Source organism: Symphalangus syndactylus, chromosome 15 (genome assembly GCF_028878055.3).
Source record: "Symphalangus syndactylus isolate Jambi chromosome 15, NHGRI_mSymSyn1-v2.1_pri, whole genome shotgun sequence".
NCBI classification, from domain to species: Eukaryota; Metazoa; Chordata; class Mammalia; order Primates; family Hylobatidae; genus Symphalangus; species Symphalangus syndactylus.
The window spans coordinates 92,646,896-92,665,171 of record NC_072437.2 but is presented as its reverse complement, the minus strand read 5'-3'; the positions used below and the strand labels follow the sequence as shown (position 1 = coordinate 92,665,171).

Below are 18,276 nucleotides of genomic sequence, written 5' to 3'. Positions count from 1 at the left end.
AGGCAGCCGAATCCAGTAGAGTCATCAGGCCTTTGGGAAATGTTTGTTCCCGCATCCGTCTAGTTCCTCCAGGCCTGCTCCCCACACATCATAGACAGCAGGGCCTGGCAGGACCACCCCTGGGAGCCTAGCCTGGCCACCTGGCATGGCCTCATGCCTGCAGTGAGGACATCTAAGACCACACTACAGGCCACTGGCTCTGGCCAGGAGAATGTCCTTAAACCACAACTGCACCCCGCTAGGTACAGGGGGGAAAGGACAGAGGTGCAGCCCCTCTGTCCACCTTCCCCGATCCCTGTCGGTTGGCACAGGAGGGCATAGTTCACCTTGCAGGTGGAAATGTCCACTGCTCCGAGCTAAGGAGGGAAGCCAGGACACACAGGGGGAGTGATGGGGGATTTATGAGCTGGTTTAAGACAGGGTTCTTAGGGACAGGCGTAGTGGGGCAGGCCCGCCCTCCCTCCCTCTGCTGGCCTGGAGAAGAGGTTCCATCAAGCTGCACCCACCCTTCGGTCTCCCTGGGGCGTCTGATCAGTGAGTGACTTGTGCGCACTTTAAATTATCCCACGTAGGACACAATCGTCAGCCATGGGGGCCCTGAGCAAAAGCCCTGCTCTTGGCAACCAGCCTTCCTACAAGGCCAACGAACTGCGCCACCCAAAGGACATCTAGGTGAGGCAACGATTCTTCAAGGACGATGTCACATGGGGCCGGAGGCGAGGCCCCCTGCCTCTGCAGAGGGGCGTCCAAGTCCCCAAACAGCAGCAGCATCAGGGAGGGAGGCGACAGTCTAACCTAAGAGGTCCAGGACAGACCTCTGTGCAGGCAGCGACGGACCTGTGAGCGCCGCTCTGGGTGCGGGAGCGAGGCGAGGCGGTGCCACGGGTCAGGGCGGACCCCGGAGAGCTCTAGACTCTGAGCGCCAACGGAAAAAGGGGTCACAAACCACACGAACGTCCCCCAAAAGAAAACAAAACCTGCTAACGAGGCTCACTGAAAGGTGAAGCCCTAGAGCCAGGAAGTAGCTGATTTCCTTCGGGTCGTTGAGTGGCAGGATGTGAAGGACCCCAGAGAGCGCACTGCTTCCAGCTTTGTTTGGGGACCAGCTTCGCGGCCACTGTCAGGCGCTCCTGCGGCCAGCGCGTCATGCCTTGGGGGCTGGCGCCATCTGCTGGCCATCGCTGTTCGTAACCCACTGCCCTCCCTACTCCTCACTCAGTTTCCTGTGAGACCCGTATGCAACAACAGGGAGGCTTGTATCCGCTGCTCACCTACCTGCCTTTGGGCTCCTTTCGCCTTCAAAGCAGCAGAGATTTCCTAAGAAGTGCCCATACAGAAACACCCTTCCTCTAGGATCGCTTGAGCCCAGAAGATCGAGGTTGCAGGAAGCTATGATCTGGCCACTGCACTCCAGCCTGGGTGACATAGGAAGACCCCTTCTCTACACACACACACACACACACACACACACACACACACACACACACACACGCCGGAGAATCACTTGAACCCAGAGGCGGAGGTTGCAGTGAACCGAGTTCGCACCACTGCACTCCAGCCTGGGTGATAGAGCGAGACTCCGTCTCAAAAAAAAAATTAAATTAAATTTTAGAAATAAATAAATAAAACATGCTTCCTCTCCTCAGCCCGCACCTGGGTTATGGGGGCAGGGTGCGACCACACAAACACACACAACTTCATAGTAGAGGGAACCGACCAGCTACACTGATGAGTGTAGCTGTTACAAGGGAGACGAAATGTCTGGTGATGATTTTATAGTTGAGAGGGCCCAGTGAAAAGGGATCCCTTAGAGTGGCTCTGAATGACTCTGAAAAGCCAGCTTGGGTGCAGGGTGAGCATTCCAGGGAGGATGCCTGAGGCAAGAACAAGGTTAGGTTTGAATGGGACACCTTGCTGTGTGTCTGCAGGAAGAGGAGGGAAGACATGAGGTGAGCATCTTACCTGTGCAGGTATCATTCTGGAGCATGACTTTTTTTTTATAGGAGAGAAACTGGCAGTTCCATATAATAGGAGGGAGTACCAGATGTGTAAGTAAGTAACTGAAATGCAATTTCAAAACAGTGTCTTCCCCTGCAGAAAAGAATGCTTTCCCAAGATGAAAATCTCATTAAGACAAGAATGAACATAATCTTTCCAGTGTTTTACGATAGAGAAAGTAAATTATTATGACTATTTTTATTTATTTATTTTGAGATGGGGTCTCTGTCGCCCAGGCTGGAGTGCGGTGGCATGATCTTGGCTCACTGCAACCTCCGCCTCCCAGGTTTGCTTCAGCGATTCTCCTGCCCCAACTTCTCGAGTAGCTGGGATTACAGGTGTGTGCCACCACGCCTGGCTAATTTTTGTATTTTTAGTAGAGACAGGGTTTCACCATGTTGGCCAGGCTGATCTCCAACTCCTGGCCTCAAGTGATCCACCTGCCTCAGCTTCCCAAAGTGCTGGGATTACAGGCATGAGCCACTGTGGCCAGCCAATTTTTATCCTTATTATTTTCAGAGACAGAGTCTCACTCTGCCACCCAGGCTGGAGTGCAGTGGCATGATCATAGCTCACTGCAGCCTCAACCTCCTGGGCTCAAGCGATCCTCCAGCCTCCAGAGCAGCCAGGACCACAGGTGTGCACCACCATGCCCAGCAGATTTTTTTAAATTGTTTTGTGCGGTGGGAGTCTTGCAATGTTGCCCAGGCTGGTCTCCAACTCCTGGGCTCAAGCCATCCTCCCACCTTGGCTTCTGAAAGTGCTGGGATTACAGGCATGAGCCACCATTCCAGACCTAGAAAATAAATTAGATATTGCATTCAGTTTTTAACTTATGGACAAAATTTTGTTTATAAGAAGACAGTGATAGTGTGGGCTACAGCAAGACAGACAACCGTGTGGATGAAGCCACAAGGTGGAGCTGTAGCCTCAAAAAAGCAGAGCCTGGCCCTAAACCGGCAGAAGTGGAGCCTGGAGGTTTTGTCTTTCTTCTCTTTCCCTAGAGGTAAGGGTCATTTTTAAACATCTCCCTCTTACACATTACCCAAGGCCTGATTTTACCTTTTCAAGAGCATGAGTTATTTTAACCCCCTCCCATCGTCCTGCGTTCCACTGTCTCCTCCAGCCCAGAGGCCCCTCAGTCACTTGGAGCCTCCCTAAGGGAACGAGGTAGGAGAAGGAATGGAAAGCTTGGCAAATCAGCCTTTCCAGTTCCCATCAGAAGGAAGGCTTGCAGGAATGTGCTTGCTGGAAGTGGGGGTTAAAGAGGGTTGATGATTGCGTACAAACTCCAGGATAGAAGAAGAATTACCTGCAATAATAATTTAGGAGTCGGAGTGAAGAAGTAAGAAACAACCAACGTTTGAGCACTTAACAGCTTGCCCAGCACAACGCCAAATGCTCTGCTCATTTCCACATCTTAATTTTGTAATTCCACAAGGTAGGTGCTGTTATTGGCCCCAACAGAGATAAGAAGTCTGAGGCTCAAAGAGGTTAAATCATTGGAAGTAAGGGATTTGAATCCAGACACCCTGACTCCAGAGCCCAAGAAATTTTTATGTGTGAAAAACCCCAAATTGGGCTTTCTAGATGGGTACAAGTCAATTCAGGCTATTCAATCAGCTAATGCACTCCTAGCAAGTAGTGGAAGGTAACGTCCAAAACAAAAGACACCTGTGGTTCCACCCCCAGCCCCACTCACTGAAGCATTCATTTGCTGAGCTACCTGGATTGCTTGGATGCATCTCCACATTTCCTTCCTTCCTTCCTTTCCTTCCTTCCTTCCTTCTTTCTTTCTTTCTTTCTTTCTTTCTTTCTTTCTTTCTTTCTTTCTTTTTTTTTTTTTTTTTGAGATGGAGCCTCACTCTGTCGCCCAGGCTGGAGTGCAGTGGTGCGATCTCAGCTCACTGCAAGCTCCGCCTCCCAGGTTCACACTATTCTCCTGCCTCAGCCTCCTGAGTAGCTGGGACTACAGGTGCCCGCCACCACGCCCGGCTAATTTTTTGTATTTTTATTAGAGACGGGGTTTCACCGTGTTAGCCAGGATGGTCTCAATCTCCTGACCTCGAGATCCGCCCGCCTCAGCCTCCCAAAGTGCTGGGATTACAGGCGTGAGCCACTGTGCCCAGCCCTTCTTCTCTATTTCTTTCTTTCTTCCTTTGCTTTCCCTTCCCTTCCCTTCCCTTCCCTTCCCTTCCCTTCCCTTCCCTTCCCTTCCCTTCCCTCCCCTCCCCTCCCCTCCCCTCCCCTCCCCTCCCTCCTCTCTCCCTCTCTCCCTCCCTCCTTCCTTCCTTCCTTCCTTTCTTCCTTCCTTCCTTCCTTCTTTCCCTTCCTCCCTCCCTCCCTTCTTTCTTTCTTCTTCCTTCCTTGCTTTTTACAAAGTCTCACTCTGTTACCCAGGCCAGTTTCAAACTCCTGGCCTCAGGTGATCCTCCTGCCTCAGCCTCCCAAAGTGCTGGGATTACAGGCATAAGCCACCATGCCCGGCCTGCATTGCATTTCTAATGCTGCACTGAAACTCTTGGTTTACATGTATATTTCCCCTATTTACTCAGAGGTTAGTAATGGCAGGAATTTTTTACTATTTTTGTATCCCAGCTGCTATAATATCCCCAGATATTGAATAGGTGTGTCCCACCTAATTAAATGATATTTTAAATTTTAATTTTATTATAGAAAATTTCGAACATACATAAAGTGTTTTTAAGTTTGATAAACCCACAAATATGCATCACTCAGTTTCAATCATTAGCACTTTTTCATGTTGCATATTTTTAAATGCAAAAAGAAAAACAGCAATCATCTATTGAATGTTTACTGGATATTACTCTGTTCTCAGCCTTTTACTGCCCATAGCCTTGAAGGAAGACACCGAATGTCAACATTGTCTAGCCAGTAGGCAGTAGGGGCAGTATCTGGCCCCAGTCAGTCTCACTCTTGAATTCACGCCCAGAATTACCTTGACCTGCTGCTTGTCTCATAGTAGACCCAAGAAATATCATTTGAGCAGAATGTAATTGAATCCCAGTTTACATATTAGGAACCGTGACAAGTTAAAGGAGGTAACCAGATAGTCATGGGAAAGTCACCTAAAAAATACTGAAAGGGGGCCGGGTGTGGTGGTTCATGCCTGTAATCCCAGCACTTTGGGAGGCCGAAGCAGGCAGATCACGAGGTCAGGAGATCGAGACCATCCTGGCTAACATGGTGAAACCCCGTCTCTACTAAATATACCAAAAAGAAAAAAAAAAATTAGCCGGGCATGGTGGTGGGCACCTGTAGTCCCAGCTACTCGGGAGGCTGAGGCAGGAGAATTGCTCGAATCCGGGAGATGGAGCTTGCAGTGAGCTGAGATGGCACCACTGCCCTCCAGCCTGGGTGACAGAGCGAGAATCCTTCTCAAAAAAAAAATTAAAATTAAAAAAAAATTTTTTTAATTAAAAAAAATACTGAAAGGATGTTTAAGCGGAGGAAGGTGAAGAATCCCATGACAAATGTGTTTAGAAGAGGAATGAGACCCATTCTGTGTGGCTGGAGAGGAAGAACAAAAGGGGCCCAGGGAGGCAGATTTTCATTCAATATAAATAATTTTTAAGCAATTAGAGAAGAATGAAAAATAATCTGGGAGATCATTGGTCAGAGATCTGATTGCTCTAAAGGTTGCTCTAAAGGAGATGCCTGGATTTGTGGGCCAGTAAATTGGACAATATCCAAAGTCCCTTCCAACTACTATGGCCTGCAGTTTTATGCTTTGCACATACAGGGTTTGAGGGTGACGGCAGGACAGGAGGAATGTGTGTTTTTAGACCTCAATCACTGGAAGAAGAGCAGGACCATGCTCAGAGACAGAAAAACCGAGAAGGAGCTAGTTTCAAAAAGGAAGATAAACCTAGTTTGAGACAGATGTGTTTTTTAGTGTGAAAGGAGGAGAGCGTTTGTTTCCAGAAGTATTTTAGGAAGTCTCCATGGGAGGCAAGTGTGGAAGAGAGGAAAGGAAATGGACGGGAGAGGAGGCCATGTCAGGTGCGTGCTGGACAAAGGCCTGGAAGCAGGACCAAGCCTAGGGCAGGCTCTGGGACAGCCCTGCGTCCTCACACAGAGCAGCTCAGCAGTCTGCTGTCATGTGTCCTGCTGTCATCCACTCTGCACCTCCCACTTTTCTGGTGCCTGGAGTTCCGAGGCTTTGAGTTTCCAATCCCCGGCTGAGAGTTTTCAGAGGCTTGTGCTGGTTAAAGGGTAGTAGCAGAAATCTGCCCAATAGGAGGTGGGGATCAGGTTGCACAGTGCCTGGGCACCAATCAAAACATTGGGGTTTTTATCTCAAGCCACGAAAGGTTGGAACAGAAGAGTGACATGGTGGGAACCGGGCTGGAAGAAGAATAATCTCGTGGTAGATTTTGGCTTGATCAGCAGTGGGGCGATCTGGAAGCAGGGGATTGCCAGAGGATTACTGCACCACCCAAGGGCCTGAGATTTCTTGTCTGTGCAGTTTACACTGGCTGCTCCCTCAGACTGAAAACTGCCTTCCTGCCCTGCAGTCCTCCCGCTGTGTCAGCTCCCATTTCCCTTTTAGATCCAGCTGAAGGTTATCTTCCCTGAAGTCCTCCCAGAGCCCTGCCAGCCCAGCCCAGCCCCCTAGGCAGGGAGCCTCCGTAGACCCTTTAATGCATCAATCTCATTTCCAGACAATTAGTAGCTTGAGGACAGGCATTGTGTTTTATTCAGTTTTAAAATTTCATTTGTAAATATTTAGGGGATACAAGTGCAGGTTTCTCACATGCACATAATTCGCTGTGGTGAAGTCTGGGCTTTGAGTGCACCCATCACCCAAACAGTGAACATTGTACTCAATAGGTAATTTTTTCAACCCTCACCCCACTCCCACTTCCCCATCTTTTGGCGTTTCCTGTCTATTTTTCCACTCTGCTTGTCCATAGGTACCCATTGTATAGTTCCCACTTGTAAGTGACAATATGCAGTATTTGACTTTCTGAGTCATTTTACTTAGGATAATGGCCTCCAGTTCCATCACTTTTGCTAGAAAAGACTTTGTTTATTTATTTATTTATTTATTTATTTATTTATTTATTTATTTATTCTGAGACAAAGTCTCACTCTGTTGCCCAGGCTGGAGTGCAGTGGTGTGATCTCGGCTCACTGCAACCTCCACCTCCCAGGTTCATGCGATTCTCCTGCCTCAGCCTCCGAAGTAGCTGGGATTACAGGCGCCCACCATGCCCGGCTAATTTTTGTACTTTTAGTAGAGACGGGGTTCCAACATATTGGCCAGGCTGGTCTGGAACTCCTGACCCCAAGTGATCCTCCTGCCTCAGCCTCCCAAAGTGCTGGGATTTCAGGTGTGAGCCACTGTGCCCAGCCTTAATTTTATTTTTTTAAGGCCAAGTGGCATTCCACGATGTATATATACCACATTTTTAAAATAATGCCCCGTTGATGAACACTTAGGTTGATTCCCTATCTTTGCTATTGCGAATAGTGCTGGAATAAACATATGAGTGCAGCTATGTTTTTGATATAATGAGTTCTTTTCCTTTGGGTAGATGCCCGGTAGTGGGACTGCTGAGTGGAAGGGTAGCTCTATTTTTAGTTCTTTGAGCAACCGCCATACTGTTTTCCACAGTGAATGAACTAATTTACATTCCGACCAGCAGGGTTCCCTTTCTCCACATCTTCACCAACATCTGTTGTTTTTTTACTTTTTAATAATAGCCATTCTGACCGGTGTAAGATGCTCTCTCATTGCATTTTATTCATTTTTATAACCCTAGGGCTGAGCATGGCATCTGACAGACTAAACTCTGCATGAATGTTGAGTCGTGAATAGACAGGGGCTGGATGCAGGAAGGAACAAATGAAAGAACGAAGGAATGAATGAAAGAATTTCATGGTGACAACTCCGAGGAGAGTGATATGAGGATGTTAGGGAAAAGGAGTGGAGAGCATAAGGGATACTCCTTTTCCCTATCTGCCCATCCTCAAAAAGCTGGAAACTTCTTTGTGCTGGTTCTTTCTGGTGCCGGGGAGACGGCAGCGGTGAGTGGGCAGAATTCTTGCCTGGCTGTGGGGCACAGCAGCCTGGAGGGCTGCTCTGAGCAGGACCAAGAGCTGCCCATGCGCCTTGATTCAACCGGCTGTTTTTATCAACCAGGGTCACAGGGCGTGGGAGTCTCCTTCCTCTGGACTGCTAATTTTTTTGTTTTAATAGACAAATAGAAATCCCTCTTTGTACATGATATCCTCTGTGCTTCTTATATAAACCATTACTGAGACACTATGTCACTTTTATGGTTGTGTCACTGTCTTGTCACACATCTGGACATTCTCTGTCAGTGATCCTGATCTGCATAGACTGAGGCTTTTGTTGTGTGTAACAGACACTGTCTGAGCACGGGGAAATTGCAGTCATGTCTGTACTATCTTCTTCTCTGAATAAGCAGGAAACAAAGGAGAAGAAAACTCCAGAATTGGATGTGGCCTTTACTAGCACAAACTGCTACTTGTTTCGCTGAATTGTTCCCCCGATTATCTAGCTTTAAAGTCTCCCCCTTTAGGAGAGACCAGACAGCAGACGGGTCAAGTACTGCTATCCCTGCTCTGCTAATCATTGGCTGTGTGGCCTTGGGCAAGTTACTGAATCTCTCTGAGCTTCAGCCTTCGAATCGTCGGATGAGGTACCTTTAGTAGCTACACAAAGACAGTGCATAAAGCACTTAGCAGAGTGCTTCACAGCACTCAAAGCCGGAGCTGTTCTTACCTCGCTTCTGAACCACCCTTTCTGGTGACTGCGTCTGAACATTTGGTCTCTGTTCCACAGCTGAGATGAGGCTGTCCTGGGTGCTGCAGACTAATGACTGAAAAGAACTGTGCCTTACAAAAGCTCAGTCACCTCAGAACATAACTGCTTATGCGGAACACAATGAGATTTTTAAGCAGACCTGCAAAGCATTTTCTCTTCTAGTATAATCAAACGTGAGTCATGGTGTTTGAGATTCTCTTGCAGTGACTCCAGCTTTCCTCCTTCCAGCTGAAGGCCCCTCTAAGGGCACAAAAGACCTCTCTGCTGGGGTGTTGCCTCCCAAATCCACATCTTCCCAGGAGAGACATCTCGTTCACCCCAGTTCTCCTAAATCCCACAAACCTGGTGTGGGGTTTCAGGCAGCACCACATGAAGAAGAGTGGCGCCCGGTCCCAGACGCACACACAGCACCCCCAGACATGCACACAGCACCCCAGATGCACACACAGCACCCCCAGACACACACACAGCAACCCAGATGCACACACAGCACGCCACTGGCTCGGGTGCATCGAGAACACTTGAGGCCTGAGGACTCTCCGTAAATATTTATTGAATGCATTGCACTGGAGGCACAGTCCTTGACTATAGCCCTTTCTGGAAAAATAATAACTATTTCCCCAAACACTAAGTCCAAATACAAAATCAGCTTGTGTTTATCCCCCGTATTATTATTTTTTTTTAACCAAGACATGCTATGGTTTCCCTTTATGGCAGCTAAGGCTCAGCAATCCCATTACTTTGGATTTATTGCATTTGGCATAATCTTTTAAATAGGATTTTTGCCTCTTTGCCTCCGATAACTCAGCCAAGCGTCAATTTTATTGCTTCTGTTTGTAATACCTGAAGCCTTGAGCTTATTACTCAACTCATTCCTTTGCCTCCCTATTTCTATGCACAGGAGGAACCTGGCGCAGGCTTTTCCAGGCCTGAGAGTTGAAGGCTCTGTCTTGCTTTCTTTACTACAACGTTCTCTCCTTTGACTGAGACTGCCCGAAGGACACAATGCCAGGGCAATGCCACAGTGTCTGCTGTCATAAAACAAATGTCATGGACTGGGCAAGGCGGGGGTTTCTGTTCTAGGGCGTGACCTCCATGGGTATGGCTGCCTCCATCACGGAGAGGCAGCCTGTGCGTGAGGCTCAGCTCCCCGCTTACCAGCCTTGCGACCCAGGGCAAGCAAACCGACCTTCTCAGACTTCAGTTCCTCATAGCAAATGAAGGGTGACAAAGGGCACCTACCTTGCAAGGTGGTTTTACAAATTAGAGATAATTGCCAGGCATAGTGGCTCACGCTTACAATTCCAACACTTTGGGAGGCCGAGGCAGGATGATCACTTGAGGTCAGGAGTTTGAGACCAGCCTGGGCAACATAGAAAGACCCTGTATCTACAAAAACTATTAAAAATTAGCCGGATATGGTGGCTTTTGCCCCTAATCCCAACTACTTGGGAGGCTGAGGTGGGAGGATTGATTGAGCCTAGGAGGTAAGGGCTGAAATAAATTCAATGAGTTGTGGTTGTGCCGCTGCACTCTAGCCTGGGAGAGACAGAGCAATACCCTATCTCAAAAAAAACAGAAAGAAAGAGAAGGAGGGAAGGAAGAAAAGAAGGAAGGAGGGAGGGAAGGAAGGAAGGAAGGAAGGAAGGGAGGAAGGAAGGAAGGAAAAGAAAGAGAGAGAGAAAGAAAGAAACAAAGAAATCAGATATTATTATGTTTGACCTGTGTTCCCCAGGCCATGCCCCCACTGGACTTTATTTGAAGCTCCCCAGAACAAAAACTCTCAGCATTTCCTTATTGGTCAATGTGGGCCTTCTTTCCTCATCAAATTCTTCTCCAGTCGCTGGTCATTCCCTGGCAGGGACCCTCACATCCTCATGAACAGCACCCCAGCTTTGGCCCAGGGTTTGCTGTTTCCTCCCCTTCTGCCCAGCTTACTTTTGTGGGATGGGAAGACAAGGCCAGTAATACTTGCCCAAAGCTCCAGGGTTCACAAAACTGAAGCCATGGGAGAAAGATCCAGTGCTGTTGAGGACATGGGTGCCACCTCCCACGCTGTGGAACCTGCTGACCCCCCAGGAGCTGTTCTTTCCATTCCCATTGGCCATATCATTGTGCCCTCCCTTGCTCAGGCTGGGTTCAGGATGGCAGTAGAGTGACCAAGGTGCCAGTGAGAGGTGAAGCCACCTGGACTTCCTGAGTCTAGTGGGGACTTGGAGAAATTTTCTGTCTAGTAGAGGATTATAAATGTGCCAATCAGTGCTCTGTGTCTAGCTAAAGGATTGTAAATGCACCAATCAGCACTCTGTGTCCAGCTAGAGGATTGTAAATGCACCAATCAGCACTCTGTAAAATGGACCAATCAGCAGGATGTGGGCGGGAACAAATAAAGGAATAAAAGCTGGTCACTTGCAGCCAGCAGCGCAAACTGCTGTGGTTCCGTTTCAGGCTGTGGAGCCTTTGTTCTTTTGCTCTTCAGAATAAATCTTGCTACAGCTCACTCTGGGTTTGTGCCACCTTTAAGAGTTGTAACACTCACTGCGAAGGGTTCGTGGTTTCATTCTTAAAGCCAGCGAGACCAAGAACCCACCAGAAGGAACAAACTCCAGACACATCAGCAGCTCTTAGAACGCTGCCTCTTTCGTCACCCAGCACATTCATCCGCTTGTCCAGCCCAGCAGCTCTTAGAATGCCGCCTCTTCTATCACCCAGCCCACTCATCCACTTGTCCAGCCCATGCGTGTTCGGCACCACTCTTTGAGGCTTTGTGCTGCTTGCCAGGGGTACAGCGGTGAGCACACTGAGGGACTTGAGCTCACAGGCTAGGAGGGGACGGTTACAACCCAAAGTCTAAGTGCACTGATAGGGAGCATGGAGTGCTCTGTCTTCAGTACCAGGCACCCCCTAGGTCAGCTTCGCAGAAGCTCTGAGCTCCGGCACCAAATTTCAACAGCTCTCTTTCCTTTAGGGAGCCCTTTCTCCAGTGTCCCCCACAAAGAGATTCTATGCAGGGTGCTTCAGTACTCCTGCAGGCCAGCCTGGAAGCTTTCGTGCTGCGGAGGCTCGAACTGGCACTTAGACAAATGGAAGATGCCCAGCCAGTGCCTGGCCAGGGGAGGCAGTGAAAGGGAACTACTTATGAGCTTTAAGCCAAAGAGGAGTGGATTGCAATTGTTTGCTAACTAGTCATACGCTCAGGTTAGGAGAGGTGCATGGAGATAGAGGGAGAAGGCCACACTTCGGGGACCTAGGAGACTGGGCTCTCACTGAGGCACAGGCACAGACACGCTTCTCTTGTGACACTGGGGTTCCAAAAGGATTATGAATCTATCTTCACCCATTCCTCAAAATTTACATGTTGATTTTAATGATTTCTTTCCATTTTATTTTTCTGATAGAATAGCAGCAACTTGCCTTTTCTGTAGAAAGATGATTTCATTCTTTTCCTCTTTTCGCTCTTGTTCCCCTGTTTATTTTTCCCATCCCCTAACAACTTCTCTTTTCTACTCAGGAGGAGTAGAAAAGCAAATTGAACAGGAAGAAAATCCTCTTGGTAAAGAGGCATTATGATCTGCCAGCTTTGCGAGAAGGGAAATTTGCTTCTCTTCAATTCCTCCTAATTATTCATTTCCTTTTTCCCTTCTGCTTCTTGAAAATAATTACTGCAGTAGTTTTTCCCTAGATAAGAACTTCAAGCAGCCAGGAGCCAACACTGACTCAGCTTTATTTTTCAAAATTTTCAGTGCCGGTTACTTGTGACCAAGCAATCCAGCATTCCTGAGAAGCTATGTTGGCCAGGCTGGTCTTGAACTCCTGGGCTCAAGGGATCCTCCCACCCTGGCCTCCCAAAGTGTTGAGATTACAGGTGTGAGCTACCACACCTGGCCTATTTGTAATTTTTGTTGTTGTTTAGAAATAGGGTCTTGTTCTGTCACCCAAGCTGGAGTGCAGTGGTACCATCACGGCTCACTGCAACCTCCAACTCTTGGGTTCAAGTGATCCTCCCACCTCAGCCTCCCGAGTAGCCGGGACTATGGGTGCATACTACCATGTCTGGCTGATTGTTTTTTTGTTTTAGCTTTTTTTTTTTTTTTTTTGTAGGGACAGGTGTCTCCCTATCTCCCTATGTTGCCCAGGCTGATCTTGAACTCCTATTCTCAAGTGATCCTCCCACCTCGGCCTCCCAAAGTGTTGAGATTACAGGCATGAGCCATGGCACCTGGATGTAATTTTTCAAATTAATTTAATTTCTCATCTTAGTGAGGGGTCTTTATTTTATTTTATTTTATTTTATTTTGGATACAGAGTCTCAGTCACCCTGACTGGAGTGCAGTGGCACAATCTCAGCTCACTGCTACCTCTGCCACCCAGGCTCAAGCAATCCTCCCACCTCAGCCTCCAGAGTAGCTAGGACTGCAGGTTCACACCACCATGCTCAGCTAATTTTTTAATTAATTTTTTATATTTAATATGTATTACCCACTTGTAGTACATTTGGTGTTAGATAGAACTATGTATGTCCAAAGTCAGCAAAAATAGTCATCCCTTGTCTTTGCATTGCTTACAATTTGGCCTCACATACACTTTACAGGCTGTGAAGGTACGTGGTTCAATCAGGTGGCAAAGCCAAGATTAGAGCTCACTTCCCTAGAAGGTAGCCCTCAACCTGCCATCAAATGGAACTCACGGACTTGCCCTGCCTCCACCCTTCATCCCCAAAACGAGCTCAACTGCCTGTTGCCATGGTAACAATGTGATACTCTTCATCCTTTTTAAAAACCAGAACCTTACTGCTAGTAACTCCCCATCACTGTATCTAACTCAGACCTGTCTCAGTTTGCAGGCTTGTAGGTATCATTGTTCCTGGGCATGTCCCCTAGTCACCTCACACACGATCTGTTTAAAGCTAAACTAGACTCTGCCCCACTAAAACCTGCTCGTCTGCCAGTCTCCCAAACTACATACCTGAGTGTTATCCTCAGCTGCCACCTCCCCTCACCACTCAGGGAATGAAGGAGCTCAATGGCAGTTCTTTCACAGGGCACTCTCCATGCCCCATTGACCCCCACCCCAAACCACTGAAGGCTATGGTTAGAGGAACTTCAAAAGAATAAGCCAGCTGGGTATGGTGACATGCACTTGTAGTCCCAGATACTTGAGAGGCTGAGGTGAGGTGGGAGGGGGGCTTGAGCCCAGGAGTTCAAGGCTACAGTGAGCTATGATCACACCACTGCACTCCAGCCTGGGCAACAGAGCGAGACCCTGACACACACACACACACACACACACACACACGGAAAGAAAGAAAATGGTGAGTATTGTGCCGAAATGGAGCTGTGGGCTGCTGCCAATGGACAGTTGTAGTCTACATGGTCGGTATGGATCTCTTTCTCACAGACACTCAGGCAAATGATGTGGTGTGGCTCGCTGGCTGGTGAAAAGTGGAAGAGAAATGGGGGCAGGGATGAATAGAAGCTGCCTCGAGAAATACAAAAAGTAGCCGGGTGTGGCAGCAGGTGCCTGTAATCCTAGCTACTCGGGAGACTGAGGCAGGAGAATCACTTGAACCTGGGAGGCAGAGGTTGCAGTGAGCCAAGATTGTGCCACTGTACTCCAGCCTAGGCAACAAAGTGAGACTCTGTCTCAGAAAAAAAAAAAAAGAAGAAGAAGAGGAAGAGGAAGAAGAATGAAGAAGAAGAAAGAAGAAGAAAGCAGGTCCCTTGGTGATTTGTTAGCAGTGGCTTTTGTGCCTGATCCCTGCCTGGTCCATTTGTCCCCTCTTGCCCCTGCAACTCCCACAGTTTTGAGCAGTCTATTCCAGTGCCCCAGAAACGCCTCTGCAGCTATGACCCGTCCCCAACACTGACTTTGATTCTGAGCCAAATGCCGTCCACCCTCCTTGGCTCTATCTTTGATTGCACCGTAACTGCTAGCCCACTGGGTCAGCATCATTCTCTAAAGGGATGTTTCAGCAACTGACCACAGTAATTGGTTTTCCTATTAGCTTTATGCTCCAAACAATATGTTTATAGACAGGCACAGAATCAAAAGCTATGCGTGGAGATCCAGAGTGAAGCAGCCCCTCGCGTCTTAGCTGTGGCGTGGATGGTCTCAAAGCCAGCTGCCCTCTGATATGCAGCATTTTCACTACAAAAGAGAAGCCTTCTTTGGTTTGCTTGACGGGAGGAGAGTGTGGGACAGAGGAGTGTCTGAATTCTTAGGAGGATTGCTGCTCCATTGTAGGAAGCCTGGGGAGGCAAGGTGGATGGGATGGGTCAGCCCTCAACACCCACTCTGCCTTCCTCCGAGTGTCCCTCCCAGGACTGCGCAGGCTGGAACCAACAGACTGCAGTTCCTAGACCCAGCGCAGGAAGGTCTGTGAGAGTGATCTCAGTTTGGTGGTGGTTAGGTGGAGGCTGCCCTTCTGTACCTGCTCTGCCCGCAGGCCAGTTTGCTCCTGGGGGTCTTGAGCTTTTTCTGTGGCAGATGAGCGGAGGCTGCCCCACGCCCAGCATCTGGTCACTAGTCTGCTGGGTGTCCATGTGGACTGTAGCAGGTACAGTGTGATCCAGCAACCAGTTGAGGTTCGTGGCAGCTTCTATTTATTTATTTATTTAGAGACAGGGTCTTGCTCTGCTGCCTAGGCTGGAGTGGAATGGGGCAATCATAGCTGTCTGCAGCCTCAACCTCCCAGACTCAAGCAACCCTCCTACCTCAGCCTCCTGAGTAGCTGGAACTACAGGCATGTGCCATTACACCGGGGTAGCTTTCAAAATTTCTCATGGAGACAGGCTCTCACTATGTTGCCGAGGCTGATCTCAAACTCCTGGCCTCAAGCAATCCTCCCACCTTGGCCTCCCAAAGAACTGGGATTATAGGTGTGAGCCACCATGCCCCGCCTGGCAGCTTCTTGATTATGACCTGAATTTATGATTCGGAAGTTGGAGGCTGCCTGCTCTTAGAAGATTGGAAGACCAACTCTAAGGCATGACTTAGCTTATAATCCATTTCATTTGGCATAATGTTTTTATAAGTACATTAATATCCTAAATCCCCTCTTAATGAAACCTATTTGAGAGGATTCTGTCCTCGGAAAGCCAACGCTGCCCATGTAGAATTTGAAGACCTCAGAGTTCATGCGTATGTGGCACTGCAAAGAAGAAACTTTATTGGAAGATGAAATTGTGTGTGTGTGTGTGTGTGTATAGTTGTGTGTGTGTTTGGGAAATTACTTGTTACACCACAAATACATGAACATTCAAAAAGACATTTTGGCCAGGTGCCATGGCTCACACTTGTAATTCCAACACTTTGGGAGACTGAGGCAGGAGGATTGCTTGAATCCAGGAGTTCCAGACCAGCCTGGCCAACAAAACAAGACCTTGTCTCTACAAAAAGTAAAAAAATTGTCTGGGCATGGTGGCACATACCTGTAGTCTCAGCTACCTGGGAGGCTGAGGCAGGAAGATCACTTGAACCTGGGAGATCAAGGCTGCAGAGAGCTATGAGTGTCCCACTGCACTCCAGCCTGGACAATAGAGCGAGACTGTCTCAAAGGAAAAAAAAAGACATTTTGTTTTAAAATAGTCGTTATACAGTGGATAAGTCAGGCGACACAGTGTCTAGATGATGAAAATGACCACCACTGAGGGTCGCATGGATATCATGTGCCTCCAGACGTGGTGGCTTGAGGACACCAGCGTCACCTATGTAGTCTCCCATGGCGAATGCACAGCCTCAATCTAAAAACGAGGAAAAATCAAACAAACACAAAATAAGCAACATTCCATTAAACAGGAACTGGGGGATGGAACTCTTCAAAAACGTTGATTTCCTAAAAGGCAAAAGGTGACACAAATGTTACAGATTGAAGGAAGCTCAGGAGACATGGTAACTAAATGTAGTATCTGATCCTGGACTGGATCTTTTCTGCAGTGGGAGAAATGCTATAAAGGACATTATTGGGCCAGCTGGCAAAATTGGAACATTGACATGAATTTAACATTCAGTTAAAAGCATCATGACCAGGCATGGTGGTACATGCCTATAGTCCCATCTACTCCAGAGACTGAGGCCAGAGGATCACTTGAGCCCAGGAGTTCAGATCCAGCTTGGGCAACACAGCAAGACCTCATCCTAAAAAGAAAGCATCATAGCAATGTAAATTCATGAAGTTAATAACCTCAGTTATGGAAGAGAATATCCCTGTTGATATGGTTTGGCTCTGTGTTCCCACCCAAATATCATGTTAAATTGTAATGCCCAGTGTTGGGGAGGGTGCTGGTGAGAGGTGACTGGATCACGAGGGCCAATTTCCCCCATGCTGTTCTTGTGATAGTGAGTGAGTTCTCTTGAGATCTGATGGTTTCGAAGTGTTTGGCAGGTCCCCACTTGCGCTGGCTCTCTCTCTCTCTCTCTCTCTCTCTACCTCTCCTGCTTGCTTCCACTTCACCTTCTTCCACTATTGTAAGTTTCCTGAGGCCTCCAGGCATGCTTCCTGTTAAACCTGCAGAACTGTGAGTCAAACCTCTTTTCTTCATAAATTACCCAGTCTCAGCAACCTCCACCTCCCAAGTTCAAGCAATTCTCCTGCCTCAGCCTCCCGAGTAGCTGGGATTACAGGTGTGTGCCACCACGCCTGGCTAATTTTTGTATTTTTAGTAGAGATGGGGTTTCACCATGTTGGCCAGGCTGGCCTCAAACTCCTGACCTTAAGTGATCCTCCTGCCTCGGCCTCCCGAAGTGTTGGGATTACAGGCGTGAGCCACCATGCCCAGCTCTGGTAGTTCTTTATAGGAATGTGAGAACAGACTAACACACTGGTTCTTAGAAAATACCCATTGAAGTATTTAGGAGTAAACAGCCATGACACATGTAACTGACTTCCAAATAATTTTTAAAAAAAATTATGAGATGGGAGTGGGGAGCACATGATCAACCAGTAAAGCTGACAGGTTAAAATGTTAATAATCAGTGAATCTAGGTAAAGAGTTTATAAATGTTCCTTGTACACTTTTTTGTAAATTTGAAACTACATCTGAATGAAAAGCTAAAACAAAAGACATTTCTTTATCGCCATGTTTTGGGTTCTGCCATAATCAGAATGTCTGCCCCCTAAGCCAACTCCACTCCCACTCGATGGGATGAAAACTGGGGACACCAAGAGGCAGAGCCCAGGGTTGCCCAGGCTTACTCTCCTTTTATTTCCCATCTGTGCTTTGCTGAGCAATGTCCAGGAATTTTTTGCATTGCTCTTGCCCTCTGTCTGAAGGTGGGATTCTTCAGGTGCCCAAAGTCTCCTGGACCCGAAGCAGGTATTGCTCCCTCTGTGTCTGAAGGGGACACAGCAAAGCTGCCTCTCCCTTTTGGCACAGTGGATTTGGCGTGTTTCCACCCATGTTTTTTAACTGTGGGCTTTGGTACTCATCATCATCTCTGATTACCTTTTCCAGGAGACTGAG

General features: G+C 48.0%; 1 long non-coding RNA gene across 1 annotated transcript; it reads left to right on the top strand.

Annotated features, from left to right (window-relative positions):
- The first annotated feature begins 635 nt into the window (after positions 1-635).
- On the top strand, positions 636-8,161 carry LOC129464166 (uncharacterized). The gene is made up of 3 exons (XR_008651458.1): positions 636-672; positions 2,004-2,048; positions 7,788-8,161. It is a non-coding gene; the product is annotated as an uncharacterized lncRNA (long non-coding RNA).
- The last annotated feature ends 10,115 nt before the right edge of the window (positions 8,162-18,276 follow it).